General features: G+C 50.6%; 21 non-coding genes across 21 annotated transcripts; all 21 read left to right on the top strand.

Annotated features, from left to right (window-relative positions):
- Positions 1-327: 327 nt before the first annotated feature.
- On the top strand, positions 328-398 carry TRNAG-CCC (transfer RNA glycine (anticodon CCC)). The gene has a single exon. It is a non-coding gene; the product is annotated as a tRNA-Gly (tRNA).
- Positions 399-963: 565 nt separating this feature from the next.
- Positions 964-1034, top strand: TRNAG-GCC (transfer RNA glycine (anticodon GCC)). The gene has a single exon. It is a non-coding gene; the product is annotated as a tRNA-Gly (tRNA).
- A 341-nt stretch (positions 1035-1375) lies between these two features.
- Positions 1376-1446, top strand: TRNAG-CCC (transfer RNA glycine (anticodon CCC)). The gene has a single exon. It is a non-coding gene; the product is annotated as a tRNA-Gly (tRNA).
- A 555-nt stretch (positions 1447-2001) lies between these two features.
- TRNAG-GCC (transfer RNA glycine (anticodon GCC)) lies at positions 2002-2072 on the top strand. Its single transcript has one exon. It is a non-coding gene; the product is annotated as a tRNA-Gly (tRNA).
- Positions 2073-2422: 350 nt separating this feature from the next.
- TRNAG-CCC (transfer RNA glycine (anticodon CCC)) lies at positions 2423-2493 on the top strand. Its single transcript has one exon. It is a non-coding gene; the product is annotated as a tRNA-Gly (tRNA).
- Positions 2494-3055: 562 nt separating this feature from the next.
- On the top strand, positions 3056-3126 carry TRNAG-GCC (transfer RNA glycine (anticodon GCC)). The gene has a single exon. It is a non-coding gene; the product is annotated as a tRNA-Gly (tRNA).
- A 341-nt stretch (positions 3127-3467) lies between these two features.
- Positions 3468-3538, top strand: TRNAG-CCC (transfer RNA glycine (anticodon CCC)). Its single transcript has one exon. It is a non-coding gene; the product is annotated as a tRNA-Gly (tRNA).
- A 1151-nt stretch (positions 3539-4689) lies between these two features.
- Positions 4690-4760, top strand: TRNAG-GCC (transfer RNA glycine (anticodon GCC)). Its single transcript has one exon. It is a non-coding gene; the product is annotated as a tRNA-Gly (tRNA).
- A 350-nt stretch (positions 4761-5110) lies between these two features.
- On the top strand, positions 5111-5181 carry TRNAG-CCC (transfer RNA glycine (anticodon CCC)). Its single transcript has one exon. It is a non-coding gene; the product is annotated as a tRNA-Gly (tRNA).
- Positions 5182-5746: 565 nt separating this feature from the next.
- Positions 5747-5817, top strand: TRNAG-GCC (transfer RNA glycine (anticodon GCC)). The gene has a single exon. It is a non-coding gene; the product is annotated as a tRNA-Gly (tRNA).
- A 341-nt stretch (positions 5818-6158) lies between these two features.
- On the top strand, positions 6159-6229 carry TRNAG-CCC (transfer RNA glycine (anticodon CCC)). Its single transcript has one exon. It is a non-coding gene; the product is annotated as a tRNA-Gly (tRNA).
- A 1151-nt stretch (positions 6230-7380) lies between these two features.
- Positions 7381-7451, top strand: TRNAG-GCC (transfer RNA glycine (anticodon GCC)). The gene has a single exon. It is a non-coding gene; the product is annotated as a tRNA-Gly (tRNA).
- Positions 7452-7801: 350 nt separating this feature from the next.
- Positions 7802-7872, top strand: TRNAG-CCC (transfer RNA glycine (anticodon CCC)). The gene has a single exon. It is a non-coding gene; the product is annotated as a tRNA-Gly (tRNA).
- A 555-nt stretch (positions 7873-8427) lies between these two features.
- Positions 8428-8498, top strand: TRNAG-GCC (transfer RNA glycine (anticodon GCC)). Its single transcript has one exon. It is a non-coding gene; the product is annotated as a tRNA-Gly (tRNA).
- A 350-nt stretch (positions 8499-8848) lies between these two features.
- Positions 8849-8919, top strand: TRNAG-CCC (transfer RNA glycine (anticodon CCC)). Its single transcript has one exon. It is a non-coding gene; the product is annotated as a tRNA-Gly (tRNA).
- A 565-nt stretch (positions 8920-9484) lies between these two features.
- On the top strand, positions 9485-9555 carry TRNAG-GCC (transfer RNA glycine (anticodon GCC)). Its single transcript has one exon. It is a non-coding gene; the product is annotated as a tRNA-Gly (tRNA).
- A 341-nt stretch (positions 9556-9896) lies between these two features.
- On the top strand, positions 9897-9967 carry TRNAG-CCC (transfer RNA glycine (anticodon CCC)). Its single transcript has one exon. It is a non-coding gene; the product is annotated as a tRNA-Gly (tRNA).
- A 1151-nt stretch (positions 9968-11118) lies between these two features.
- On the top strand, positions 11119-11189 carry TRNAG-GCC (transfer RNA glycine (anticodon GCC)). Its single transcript has one exon. It is a non-coding gene; the product is annotated as a tRNA-Gly (tRNA).
- A 350-nt stretch (positions 11190-11539) lies between these two features.
- Positions 11540-11610, top strand: TRNAG-CCC (transfer RNA glycine (anticodon CCC)). Its single transcript has one exon. It is a non-coding gene; the product is annotated as a tRNA-Gly (tRNA).
- A 565-nt stretch (positions 11611-12175) lies between these two features.
- Positions 12176-12246, top strand: TRNAG-GCC (transfer RNA glycine (anticodon GCC)). Its single transcript has one exon. It is a non-coding gene; the product is annotated as a tRNA-Gly (tRNA).
- Positions 12247-12587: 341 nt separating this feature from the next.
- On the top strand, positions 12588-12658 carry TRNAG-CCC (transfer RNA glycine (anticodon CCC)). Its single transcript has one exon. It is a non-coding gene; the product is annotated as a tRNA-Gly (tRNA).
- The last annotated feature ends 865 nt before the right edge of the window (positions 12659-13523 follow it).

Here is a 13523-nt window from a genome sequence, read left to right as displayed (position 1 = left end):
TCGTTGACTTTGAAGCATCGTGAAAAGGAAGAGATCAAACAAAAAAACAAGCCTTGATCGCCTTGCTTGCCTTATTTCTGCTACTAGCGATCACTCTGCTGATCCCTTTTAGTAGAAGGGGCCGCTGCGCCTTGACTGGAAGCAGGGCAATCTCAGATTATGCAAACAGCTCATAGAGGCCCAGCTCGAGTAGGTGCCAGTCTCACACGTCTGCAAAGGCCTTCAATGAGGCTTTCAGCAGAAGTCAAGAGTTTACGAGTGACCATTCGCATGGAACTGGCAGGTGTGTTAAATCAAGCGCGCTACCGCAGTAATGCTGCTTGTCAAGCATTGGTAGTTCAGTGGTAGAATTCTCGCTTCCCAAGCGGGAGGCCCGGGTTCGATTCCCGGCCAATGCATGGCACTTTTGTAGACGTGTCTCTTGATATTTTAAAAGGCATGGGAAAAGAAAAATGGAAACGGTAGATAAGATGATTGCATTGCTTGTCTGTTTTCTGCGCAAAGAAAGCACTCTGCTGCCCTCTTTTAGCAGAAGATGGAACTGCAGTTTCAACTTAAAGCGGGAAACCTTCTATTATGCAAATAATTCCCAGAAGACCCCAGAAGCCCAGATTGAAAGGGTGTCAGCCTCGTGTGGCTGCAAAGATATCCACTGAGTCCTGCAGTAGAAGTCTGGCTTTCCTGAGGCACGGTGCTCAGGGAACTGCACTCAGAGTAGCGACCCATACAAAGGCCACCCTCATCTACCAGTGTGCTTGCCTCTGTCCACTTTTCCTGTCTATAGAAACTGGCCGTTCGTGGCCGTTCGTGGCCAAGTGAGTGAGAAGGACTGCCAGGGCAGCGCAGCTCCCATTCACCCACCGGAGCTGGCGCCATCCTCATGTCACTGCAGTGCTCTGTTAAATCAGCTGCTCTGGGCTGCAATGGTCCAGAGCACTGTAGCGCCAGTGTGCAGCATGTAAGGCATTGGTGGTTCAGTGGTAGAATTCTCGCCTGCCACGCGGGAGGCCCGGGTTCGATTCCCGGCCAATGCATGAGCGTTTTGCACATGTACCTTTCGTTGACTTTGAAGCATCGTGAAAAGGAAGAGACCGAACAAAAAAACAAGCCTTGCTTGCCTTATTTCTGCTACTAGCGATCACTCTGCTGATCCCTTTTAGTAGAAGGGGCCGCTGCGCCTTGACTGGAAGCAGGGCAATCTCAGATTATGCAAACAGCTCATAGAGGCCCAGCCCGAGTAGGTGCCAGTCTCACACGTCTGCAAAGGCCTTCAATGAGGCTTTCAGCAGAAGTCAAGAGTTTACGAGTGACCATTCGCATGGAACTGGCAGGTGTGTTAAATCAAGCGCTCTACCGCAGTAATGCTGCTTGTCAAGCATTGGTAGTTCAGTGGTAGAATTCTCGCTTCCCAAGCGGGAGGCCCGGGTTCGATTCCCGGCCAATGCATGGCACTTTTGTAGACGTGTCTCTTGATATTTTAAAAGGCATGGGAAAAGAAAAATGGAAACGGTAGATAAGATGATTGCATTGCTTGTCTGTTTTCTGCGCAAAGAAAGCACTCTGCTGCCCTCTTTTAGCAGAAGTTGGAACTGCAGTTTCAACTTAAGGCGGGAAACCTTCTATTATGCAAATAATTCCCAGAAGACCCCAGAAGCCCAGATTGAAAGGGTGTCAGCCTCGTGTGGCTGCAAAGATATCCCCTGAGTCCTGCGGTAGAAGTCTGGCTTTCCTGAGGCACGGTGCTCAGGGAACTGCATCCAGAGTAGCGACCCATACAAAGGCCACCCTCATCTACCAGTGTGCTTGCCTCTGTCCACTTTTCCTGTCTATAGAACCTGGCCGTTCGTGGCCAAGTGAGTGAGAAGGACTGCCAGGGCAGCGCAGCTCCCATTCACCCACCGGAGCTGGCGCCATCCTCATGTCACTGCAGTGCTCTGTTAAATCAGCTGCTCTGGGCTGCAATGGTCCAGAGCACTGTAGCGCCAGTGTGCAGCATGTAAGGCATTGGTGGTTCAGTGGTAGAATTCTCGCCTGCCACGCGGGAGGCCCGGGTTCGATTCCCGGCCAATGCATGAGCGTTTTGCACATGTACCTTTCGTTGACTTTGAAGCATCGTGAAAAGGAAGAGATCAAACAAAAAAACAAGCCTTGATCGCCTTGCTTGCCTTATTTCTGCTACTAGCGATCACTCTGCTGATCCCTTTTAGTAGAAGGGGCCGCTGCGCCTTGACTGTAAGCAGGGCAATCTCAGATTATGCAAACAGCTCATAGAGGCCCAGCTCGAGTAGGTGCCAGTCTCACACGTCTGCAAAGGCCTTCAATGAGGCTTTCAGCAGAAGTCAAGAGTTTACGAGTGACCATTCGCATGGAACTGGCAGGTGTGTTAAATCAAGCGCTCTACCGCAGTAATGCTGCTTGTCAAGCATTGGTAGTTCAGTGGTAGAATTCTCGCTTCCCAAGCGGGAGGCCCGGGTTCGATTCCCGGCCAATGCATGGCACTTTTGTAGACGTGTCTCTTGATATTTTAAAAGGCATGGGAAAAGAAAAATGGAAACGGTAGATAAGATGATTGCATTGCTTGTCTGTTTTCTGCGCAAAGAAAGCACTCTGCTGCCCTCTTTTAGCAGAAGATGGAACTGCAGTTTCAACTTAAAGCGGGAAACCTATTATGCAAATAATTCCCAGAAGACCCCAGAAGCCCAGATTGAAAGGGTGTCAGCCTCGTGTGGCTGCAAAGATATCCACTGAGTCCTGCAGTAGAAGTCTGGCTTTCCTGAGGCACGGTGCTCAGGGAACTGCACTCAGAGTAGCGACCCATACAAAGGCCACCCTCATCTACCAGTGTGCTTGCCTCTGTCCACTTTTCCTGTCTATAGAAACTGGCCGTTCGTGGCCGTTCGTGGCCAAGTGAGTGAGAAGGACTGCCAGGGCAGCGCAGCTCCCATTCACCCACCGGAGCTGGCGCCATCCTCATGTCACTGCAGTGCTCTGTTAAATCAGCTGCTCTGGGCTGCAATGGTCCAGAGCACTGTAGCGCCAGTGTGCAGCATGTAAGGCATTGGTGGTTCAGTGGTAGAATTCTCGCCTGCCACGCGGGAGGCCCGGGTTCGATTCCCGGCCAATGCATGAGCGTTTTGCACATGTACCTTTCGTTGACTTTGAAGCATCGTGAAAAGGAAGAGACCGAACAAAAAAACAAGCCTTGCTTGCCTTATTTCTGCTACTAGCGATCACTCTGCTGATCCCTTTTAGTAGAAGGGGCCGCTGCGCCTTGACTGGAAGCAGGGCAATCTCAGATTATGCAAACAGCTCATAGAGGCCCAGCCCGAGTAGGTGCCAGTCTCACACGTCTGCAAAGGCCTTCAATGAGGCTTTCAGCAGAAGTCAAGAGTTTACGAGTGACCATTCGCATGGAACTGGCAGGTGTGTTAAATCAAGCGCTCTACCGCAGTAATGCTGCTTGTCAGGCATTGGTAGTTCAGTGGTAGAATTCTCGCTTCCCAAGCGGGAGGCCCGGGTTCGATTCCCGGCCAATGCATGGCACTTTTGTAGACGTGTCTCTTGATATTTTAAAAGGCATGGGAAAAGAAAAATGGAAACGGTAGATAAGATGATTGCATTGCTTGTCTGTTTTCTGCGCAAAGAAAGCACTCTGCTGCCCTCTTTTAGCAGAAGATGGAACTGCAGTTTCAACTTAAGGCGGGAAACCTTCTATTATGCAAATAATTCCCAGAAGACCCCAGAAGCCCAGATTGAAAGGGTGTCAGCCTCGTGTGGCTGCAAAGATATCCCCTGAGTCCTGCAGTAGAAGTCTGGCTTTCCTGAGGCACGGTGCTCAGGGAACTGCACTCAGAGTAGCGACCCATACAAAGGCCACCCTCATCTACCAGTGTGCTTGCCTCTGTCCACTTTTCCTGTCTATAGAACCTGGCCGTTCGTGGCCGTTCTGCAAAGGCCTTCAATGAGGCTTTCAGCAGAAGTCAAGAGTTTACGAGTGACCATTCGCATGGAACTGGCAGGTGTGTTAAATCAAGCGCTCTACCGCAGTAATGCTGCTTGTCAGGCATTGGTAGTTCAGTGGTAGAATTCTCGCTTCCCAAGCGGGAGGCCCGGGTTCCATTCCTGGCCAATGCATGGCACTTTTGTAGACGTGTCTCTTGATATTTTAAAAGGCATGGGAAAAGAAAAATGGAAACGGTAGATAAGATGATTGCATTGCTTGTCTGTTTTCTGCGCAAAGAAAGCACTCTGCTGCCCTCTTTTAGCAGAAGATGGAACTGCAGTTTCAACTTAAGGCGGGAAACCTTCTATTATGCAAATAATTCCCAGAAGACCCCAGAAGCCCAGATTGAAAGGGTGTCAGCCTCGTGTGGCTGCAAAGATATCCCCTGAGTCCTGCGGTAGAAGTCTGGCTTTCCTGAGGCACGGTGCTCAGGGAACTGCATCCAGAGTAGCAACCCATACAAAGGCCACCCTCATCTACCAGTGTGCTTGCCTCTGTCCACTTTTCCTGTCTATAGAACCTGGCCGTTCGTGGCCAAGTGAGTGAGAAGGACTGCCAGGGCAGCGCAGCTCCCATTCACCCACCGGAGCTGGCGCCATCCTCATGTCACTGCAGTGCTCTGTTAAATCAGCTGCTCTGGGCTGCAATGGTCCAGAGCACTGTAGCGCCAGTGTGCAGCATGTAAGGCATTGGTGGTTCAGTGGTAGAATTCTCGCCTGCCACGCGGGAGGCCCGGGTTCGATTCCCGGCCAATGCATGAGCGTTTTGCACATGTACCTTTCGTTGACTTTGAAGCATCGTGAAAAGGAAGAGATCAAACAAAAAAACAAGCCTTGATCGCCTTGCTTGCCTTATTTCTGCTACTAGCGATCACTCTGCTGATCCCTTTTAGTAGAAGGGGCCGCTGCGCCTTGACTGGAAGCAGGGCAATCTCAGATTATGCAAACAGCTCATAGAGGCCCAGCTCGAGTAGGTGCCAGTCTCACACGTCTGCAAAGGCCTTCAATGAGGCTTTCAGCAGAAGTCAAGAGTTTACGAGTGACCATTCGCATGGAACTGGCAGGTGTGTTAAATCAAGCGCGCTACCGCAGTAATGCTGCTTGTCAAGCATTGGTAGTTCAGTGGTAGAATTCTCGCTTCCCAAGCGGGAGGCCCGGGTTCGATTCCCGGCCAATGCATGGCACTTTTGTAGACGTGTCTCTTGATATTTTAAAAGGCATGGGAAAAGAAAAATGGAAACGGTAGATAAGATGATTGCATTGCTTGTCTGTTTTCTGCGCAAAGAAAGCACTCTGCTGCCCTCTTTTAGCAGAAGATGGAACTGCAGTTTCAACTTAAAGCGGGAAACCTTCTATTATGCAAATAATTCCCAGAAGACCCCAGAAGCCCAGATTGAAAGGGTGTCAGCCTCGTGTGGCTGCAAAGATATCCACTGAGTCCTGCAGTAGAAGTCTGGCTTTCCTGAGGCACGGTGCTCAGGGAACTGCACTCAGAGTAGCGACCCATACAAAGGCCACCCTCATCTACCAGTGTGCTTGCCTCTGTCCACTTTTCCTGTCTATAGAAACTGGCCGTTCGTGGCCGTTCGTGGCCAAGTGAGTGAGAAGGACTGCCAGGGCAGCGCAGCTCCCATTCACCCACCGGAGCTGGCGCCATCCTCATGTCACTGCAGTGCTCTGTTAAATCAGCTGCTCTGGGCTGCAATGGTCCAGAGCACTGTAGCGCCAGTGTGCAGCATGTAAGGCATTGGTGGTTCAGTGGTAGAATTCTCGCCTGCCACGCGGGAGGCCCGGGTTCGATTCCCGGCCAATGCATGAGCGTTTTGCACATGTACCTTTCGTTGACTTTGAAGCATCGTGAAAAGGAAGAGACCGAACAAAAAAACAAGCCTTGCTTGCCTTATTTCTGCTACTAGCGATCACTCTGCTGATCCCTTTTAGTAGAAGGGGCCGCTGCGCCTTGACTGGAAGCAGGGCAATCTCAGATTATGCAAACAGCTCATAGAGGCCCAGCCCGAGTAGGTGCCAGTCTCACACGTCTGCAAAGGCCTTCAATGAGGCTTTCAGCAGAAGTCAAGAGTTTACGAGTGACCATTCGCATGGAACTGGCAGGTGTGTTAAATCAAGCGCTCTACCGCAGTAATGCTGCTTGTCAGGCATTGGTAGTTCAGTGGTAGAATTCTCGCTTCCCAAGCGGGAGGCCCGGGTTCGATTCCCGGCCAATGCATGGCACTTTTGTAGACGTGTCTCTTGATATTTTAAAAGGCATGGGAAAAGAAAAATGGAAACGGTAGATAAGATGATTGCATTGCTTGTCTGTTTTCTGCGCAAAGAAAGCACTCTGCTGCCCTCTTTTAGCAGAAGATGGAACTGCAGTTTCAACTTAAGGCGGGAAACCTTCTATTATGCAAATAATTCCCAGAAGACCCCAGAAGCCCAGATTGAAAGGGTGTCAGCCTCGTGTGGCTGCAAAGATATCCCCTGAGTCCTGCGGTAGAAGTCTGGCTTTCCTGAGGCACGGTGCTCAGGGAACTGCACTCAGAGTAGCGACCCATACAAAGGCCACCCTCATCTACCAGTGTGCTTGCCTCTGTCCACTTTTCCTGTCTATAGAACCTGGCCGTTCGTGGCCGTTCTGCAAAGGCCTTCAATGAGGCTTTCAGCAGAAGTCAAGAGTTTACGAGTGACCATTCGCATGGAACTGGCAGGTGTGTTAAATCAAGCGCTCTACCGCAGTAATGCTGCTTGTCAGGCATTGGTAGTTCAGTGGTAGAATTCTCGCTTCCCAAGCGGGAGGCCCGGGTTCCATTCCTGGCCAATGCATGGCACTTTTGTAGACGTGTCTCTTGATATTTTAAAAGGCATGGGAAAAGAAAAATGGAAACGGTAGATAAGATGATTGCATTGCTTGTCTGTTTTCTGCGCAAAGAAAGCACTCTGCTGCCCTCTTTTAGCAGAAGATGGAACTGCAGTTTCAACTTAAGGCGGGAAACCTTCTATTATGCAAATAATTCCCAGAAGACCCCAGAAGCCCAGATTGAAAGGGTGTCAGCCTCGTGTGGCTGCAAAGATATCCCCTGAGTCCTGCGGTAGAAGTCTGGCTTTCCTGAGGCACGGTGCTCAGGGAACTGCATCCAGAGTAGCGACCCATACAAAGGCCACCCTCATCTACCAGTGTGCTTGCCTCTGTCCACTTTTCCTGTCTATAGAACCTGGCCGTTCGTGGCCAAGTGAGTGAGAAGGACTGCCAGGGCAGCGCAGCTCCCATTCACCCACCGGAGCTGGCGCCATCCTCATGTCACTGCAGTGCTCTGTTAAATCAGCTGCTCTGGGCTGCAATGGTCCAGAGCACTGTAGCGCCAGTGTGCAGCATGTAAGGCATTGGTGGTTCAGTGGTAGAATTCTCGCCTGCCACGCGGGAGGCCCGGGTTCGATTCCCGGCCAATGCATGAGCATTTTGCACATGTACCTTTCGTTGACTTTGAAGCATCGTGAAAAGGAAGAGATCAAACAAAAAAACAAGCCTTGATCGCCTTGCTTGCCTTATTTCTGCTACTAGCGATCACTCTGCTGATCCCTTTTAGTAGAAGGGGCCGCTGCGCCTTGACTGGAAGCAGGGCAATCTCAGATTATACAAACAGCTCATAGAGGCCCAGCTCGAGTAGGTGCCAGTCTCACACGTCTGCAAAGGCCTTCAATGAGGCTTTCAGCAGAAGTCAAGAGTTTACGAGTGACCATTCGCATGGAACTGGCAGGTGTGTTAAATCAAGCGCTCTACCGCAGTAATGCTGCTTGTCAAGCATTGGTAGTTCAGTGGTAGAATTCTCGCTTCCCAAGCGGGAGGCCCGGGTTCGATTCCCGGCCAATGCATGGCACTTTTGTAGACGTGTCTCTTGATATTTTAAAAGGCATGGGAAAAGAAAAATGGAAACGGTAGATAAGATGATTGCATTGCTTGTCTGTTTTCTGCGCAAAGAAAGCACTCTGCTGCCCTCTTTTAGCAGAAGATGGAACTGCAGTTTCAACTTAAGGCGGGAAACCTTCTATTATGCAAATAATTCCCAGAAGACCCCAGAAGCCCAGATTGAAAGGGTGTCAGCCTCGTGTGGCTGCAAAGATATCCCCTGAGTCCTGCGGTAGAAGTCTGGCTTTCCTGAGGCACGGTGCTCAGGGAACTGCATCCAGAGTAGCGACCCATACAAAGGCCACCCTCATCTACCAGTGTGCTTGCCTCTGTCCACTTTTCCTGTCTATAGAACCTGGCCGTTCGTGGCCAAGTGAGTGAGAAGGACTGCCAGGGCAGCGCAGCTCCCATTCACCCACCGGAGCTGGCGCCATCCTCATGTCACTGCAGTGCTCTGTTAAATCAGCTGCTCTGGGCTGCAATGGTCCAGAGCACTGTAGCGCCAGTGTGCAGCATGTAAGGCATTGGTGGTTCAGTGGTAGAATTCTCGCCTGCCACGCGGGAGGCCCGGGTTCGATTCCCGGCCAATGCATGAGCGTTTTGCACATGTACCTTTCGTTGACTTTGAAGCATCGTGAAAAGGAAGAGATCAAACAAAAAAACAAGCCTTGATCGCCTTGCTTGCCTTATTTCTGCTACTAGCGATCACTCTGCTGATCCCTTTTAGTAGAAGGGGCCGCTGCGCCTTGACTGGAAGCAGGGCAATCTCAGATTATGCAAACAGCTCATAGAGGCCCAGCTCGAGTAGGTGCCAGTCTCACACGTCTGCAAAGGCCTTCAATGAGGCTTTCAGCAGAAGTCAAGAGTTTACGAGTGACCATTCGCATGGAACTGGCAGGTGTGTTAAATCAAGCGCTCTACCGCAGTAATGCTGCTTGTCAAGCATTGGTAGTTCAGTGGTAGAATTCTCGCTTCCCAAGCGGGAGGCCCGGGTTCGATTCCCGGCCAATGCATGGCACTTTTGTAGACGTGTCTCTTGATATTTTAAAAGGCATGGGAAAAGAAAAATGGAAACGGTAGATAAGATGATTGCATTGCTTGTCTGTTTTCTGCGCAAAGAAAGCACTCTGCTGCCCTCTTTTAGCAGAAGATGGAACTGCAGTTTCAACTTAAAGCGGGAAACCTTCTATTATGCAAATAATTCCCAGAAGACCCCAGAAGCCCAGATTGAAAGGGTGTCAGCCTCGTGTGGCTGCAAAGATATCCACTGAGTCCTGCAGTAGAAGTCTGGCTTTCCTGAGGCACGGTGCTCAGGGAACTGCACTCAGAGTAGCGACCCATACAAAGGCCACCCTCATCTACCAGTGTGCTTGCCTCTGTCCACTTTTCCTGTCTATAGAAACTGGCCGTTCGTGGCCGTTCGTGGCCAAGTGAGTGAGAAGGACTGCCAGGGCAGCGCAGCTCCCATTCACCCACCGGAGCTGGCGCCATCCTCATGTCACTGCAGTGCTCTGTTAAATCAGCTGCTCTGGGCTGCAATGGTCCAGAGCACTGTAGCGCCAGTGTGCAGCATGTAAGGCATTGGTGGTTCAGTGGTAGAATTCTCGCCTGCCACGCGGGAGGCCCGGGTTCGATTCCCGGCCAATGCATGAGCGTTTTGCACATGTACCTTTCGTTGACTTTGAAGCATCGTGAAAAGGAAGAGACCGAACAAAAAAACAAGCCTTGCTTGCCTTATTTCTGCTACTAGCGATCACTCTGCTGATCCCTTTTAGTAGAAGGGGCCGCTGCGCCTTGACTGGAAGCAGGGCAATCTCAGATTATGCAAACAGCTCATAGAGGCCCAGCCCGAGTAGGTGCCAGTCTCACACGTCTGCAAAGGCCTTCAATGAGGCTTTCAGCAGAAGTCAAGAGTTTACGAGTGACCATTCGCATGGAACTGGCAGGTGTGTTAAATCAAGCGCTCTACCGCAGTAATGCTGTTTGTCAGGCATTGGTAGTTCAGTGGTAGAATTCTCGCTTCCCAAGCGGGAGGCCCGGGTTCGATTCCCGGCCAATGCATGGCACTTTTGTAGACGTGTCTCTTGATATTTTAAAAGGCATGGGAAAAGAAAAATGGAAACGGTAGATAAGATGATTGCATTGCTTGTCTGTTTTCTGCGCAAAGAAAGCACTCTGCTGCCCTCTTTTAGCAGAAGATGGAACTGCAGTTTCAACTTAAGGCGGGAAACCTTCTATTATGCAAATAATTCCCAGAAGACCCCAGAAGCCCAGATTGAAAGGGTGTCAGCCTCGTGTGGCTGCAAAGATATCCCCTGAGTCCTGCAGTAGAAGTCTGGCTTTCCTGAGGCACGGTGCTCAGGGAACTGCACTCAGAGTAGCGACCCATACAAAGGCCACCCTCATCTACCAGTGTGCTTGCCTCTGTCCACTTTTCCTGTCTATAGAACCTGGCCGTTCGTGGCCGTTCTGCAAAGGCCTTCAATGAGGCTTTCAGCAGAAGTCAAGAGTTTACGAGTGACCATTCGCATGGAACTGGCAGGTGTGTTAAATCAAGCGCTCTACCGCAGTAATGCTGCTTGTCAGGCATTGGTAGTTCAGTGGTAGAATTCTCGCTTCCCAAGCGGGAGGCCCGGGTTCCATTCCTGGCCAATGCATGGCACTTTTGTAGACGTGTCTCTTGATATTTTAAAAGGCATGGGAAAAGAAAAATGGAAACGGTAGATAAGATGATTGCATTGCTTGTCTGTTTTCTGCGCAAAGAAAGCACTCTGCTGCCCTCTTTTAGCAGAAGATGGAACTGCAGTTTCAACTTAAGGCGGGAAACCTTCTATTATGCAAATAATTCCCAGAAGACCCCAGAAGCCCAGATTGAAAGGGTGTCAGCCTCGTGTGGCTGCAAAGATATCCCCTGAGTCCTGCGGTAGAAGTCTGGCTTTCCTGAGGCACGGTGCTCAGGGAACTGCATCCAGAGTAGCGACCCATACAAAGGCCACCCTCATCTACCAGTGTGCTTGCCTCTGTCCACTTTTCCTGTCTATAGAACCTGGCCGTTCGTGGCCAAGTGAGTGAGAAGGACTGCCAGGGCAGCGCAGCTCCCATTCACCCACCGGAGCTGGCGCCATCCTCATGTCACTGCAGTGCTCTGTTAAATCAGCTGCTCTGGGCTGCAATGGTCCAGAGCACTGTAGCGCCAGTGTGCAGCATGTAAGGCATTGGTGGTTCAGTGGTAGAATTCTCGCCTGCCACGCGGGAGGCCCGGGTTCGATTCCCGGCCAATGCATGAGCGTTTTGCACATGTACCTTTCGTTGACTTTGAAGCATCGTGAAAAGGAAGAGATCAAACAAAAAAACAAGCCTTGATCGCCTTGCTTGCCTTATTTCTGCTACTAGCGATCACTCTGCTGATCCCTTTTAGTAGAAGGGGCCGCTGCGCCTTGACTGGAAGCAGGGCAATCTCAGATTATGCAAACAGCTCATAGAGGCCCAGCTCGAGTAGGTGCCAGTCTCACACGTCTGCAAAGGCCTTCAATGAGGCTTTCAGCAGAAGTCAAGAGTTTACGAGTGACCATTCGCATGGAACTGGCAGGTGTGTTAAATCAAGCGCGCTACCGCAGTAATGCTGCTTGTCAAGCATTGGTAGTTCAGTGGTAGAATTCTCGCTTCCCAAGCGGGAGGCCCGGGTTCGATTCCCGGCCAATGCATGGCACTTTTGTAGACGTGTCTCTTGATATTTTAAAAGGCATGGGAAAAGAAAAATGGAAACGGTAGATAAGATGATTGCATTGCTTGTCTGTTTTCTGCGCAAAGAAAGCACTCTGCTGCCCTCTTTTAGCAGAAGATGGAACTGCAGTTTCAACTTAAAGCGGGAAACCTTCTATTATGCAAATAATTCCCAGAAGACCCCAGAAGCCCAGATTGAAAGGGTGTCAGCCTCGTGTGGCTGCAAAGATATCCACTGAGTCCTGCAGTAGAAGTCTGGCTTTCCTGAGGCACGGTGCTCAGGGAACTGCACTCAGAGTAGCGACCCATACAAAGGCCACCCTCATCTACCAGTGTGCTTGCCTCTGTCCACTTTTCCTGTCTATAGAAACTGGCCGTTCGTGGCCGTTCGTGGCCAAGTGAGTGAGAAGGACTGCCAGGGCAGCGCAGCTCCCATTCACCCACCGGAGCTGGCGCCATCCTCATGTCACTGCAGTGCTCTGTTAAATCAGCTGCTCTGGGCTGCAATGGTCCAGAGCACTGTAGCGCCAGTGTGCAGCATGTAAGGCATTGGTGGTTCAGTGGTAGAATTCTCGCCTGCCACGCGGGAGGCCCGGGTTCGATTCCCGGCCAATGCATGAGCGTTTTGCACATGTACCTTTCGTTGACTTTGAAGCATCGTGAAAAGGAAGAGACCGAACAAAAAAACAAGCCTTGCTTGCCTTATTTCTGCTACTAGCGATCACTCTGCTGATCCCTTTTAGTAGAAGGGGCCGCTGCGCCTTGACTGGAAGCAGGGCAATCTCAGATTATGCAAACAGCTCATAGAGGCCCAGCCCGAGTAGGTGCCAGTCTCACACGTCTGCAAAGGCCTTCAATGAGGCTTTCAGCAGAAGTCAAGAGTTTACGAGTGACCATTCGCATGGAACTGGCAGGTGTGTTAAATCAAGCGCTCTACCGCAGTAATGCTGCTTGTCAGGCATTGGTAGTTCAGTGGTAGAATTCTCGCTTCCCAAGCGGGAGGCCCGGGTTCGATTCCCGGCCAATGCATGGCACTTTTGTAGACGTGTCTCTTGATATTTTAAAAGGCATGGGAAAAGAAAAATGGAAACGGTAGATAAGATGATTGCATTGCTTGTCTGTTTTCTGCGCAAAGAAAGCACTCTGCTGCCCTCTTTTAGCAGAAGATGGAACTGCAGTTTCAACTTAAGGCGGGAAACCTTCTATTATGCAAATAATTCCCAGAAGACCCCAGAAGCCCAGATTGAAAGGGTGTCAGCCTCGTGTGGCTGCAAAGATATCCCCTGAGTCCTGCGGTAGAAGTCTGGCTTTCCTGAGGCACGGTGCTCAGGGAACTGCACTCAGAGTAGCGACCCATACAAAGGCCACCCTCATCTACCAGTGTGCTTGCCTCTGTCCACTTTTCCTGTCTATAGAACCTGGCCGTTCGTGGCCGTTCTGCAAAGGCCTTCAATGAGGCTTTCAGCAGAAGTCAAGAGTTTACGAGTGACCATTCGCATGGAACTGGCAGGTGTGTTAAATCAAGCGCTCTACCGCAGTAATGCTGCTTGTCAGGCATTGGTAGTTCAGTGGTAGAATTCTCGCTTCCCAAGCGGGAGGCCCGGGTTCCATTCCTGGCCAATGCATGGCACTTTTGTAGACGTGTCTCTTGATATTTTAAAAGGCATGGGAAAAGAAAAATGGAAACGGTAGATAAGATGATTGCATTGCTTGTCTGTTTTCTGCGCAAAGAAAGCACTCTGCTGCCCTCTTTTAGCAGAAGATGGAACTGCAGTTTCAACTTAAGGCGGGAAACCTTCTATTATGCAAATAATTCCCAGAAGACCCCAGAAGCCCAGATTGAAAGGGTGTCAGCCTCGTGTGGCTGCAAAGATATCCCCTGAGTCCTGCGGTA

The sequence above is a fragment of the Ambystoma mexicanum genome, chromosome 1p (genome assembly GCF_040938575.1).
Source record: "Ambystoma mexicanum isolate Mex_15411 chromosome 1p, UKY_AmexF1_1, whole genome shotgun sequence".
NCBI classification, from domain to species: Eukaryota; Metazoa; Chordata; class Amphibia; order Caudata; family Ambystomatidae; genus Ambystoma; species Ambystoma mexicanum.
Note: the sequence above shows the minus strand (reverse complement) of the source record. Positions and strands in the feature narration are given on the sequence as shown.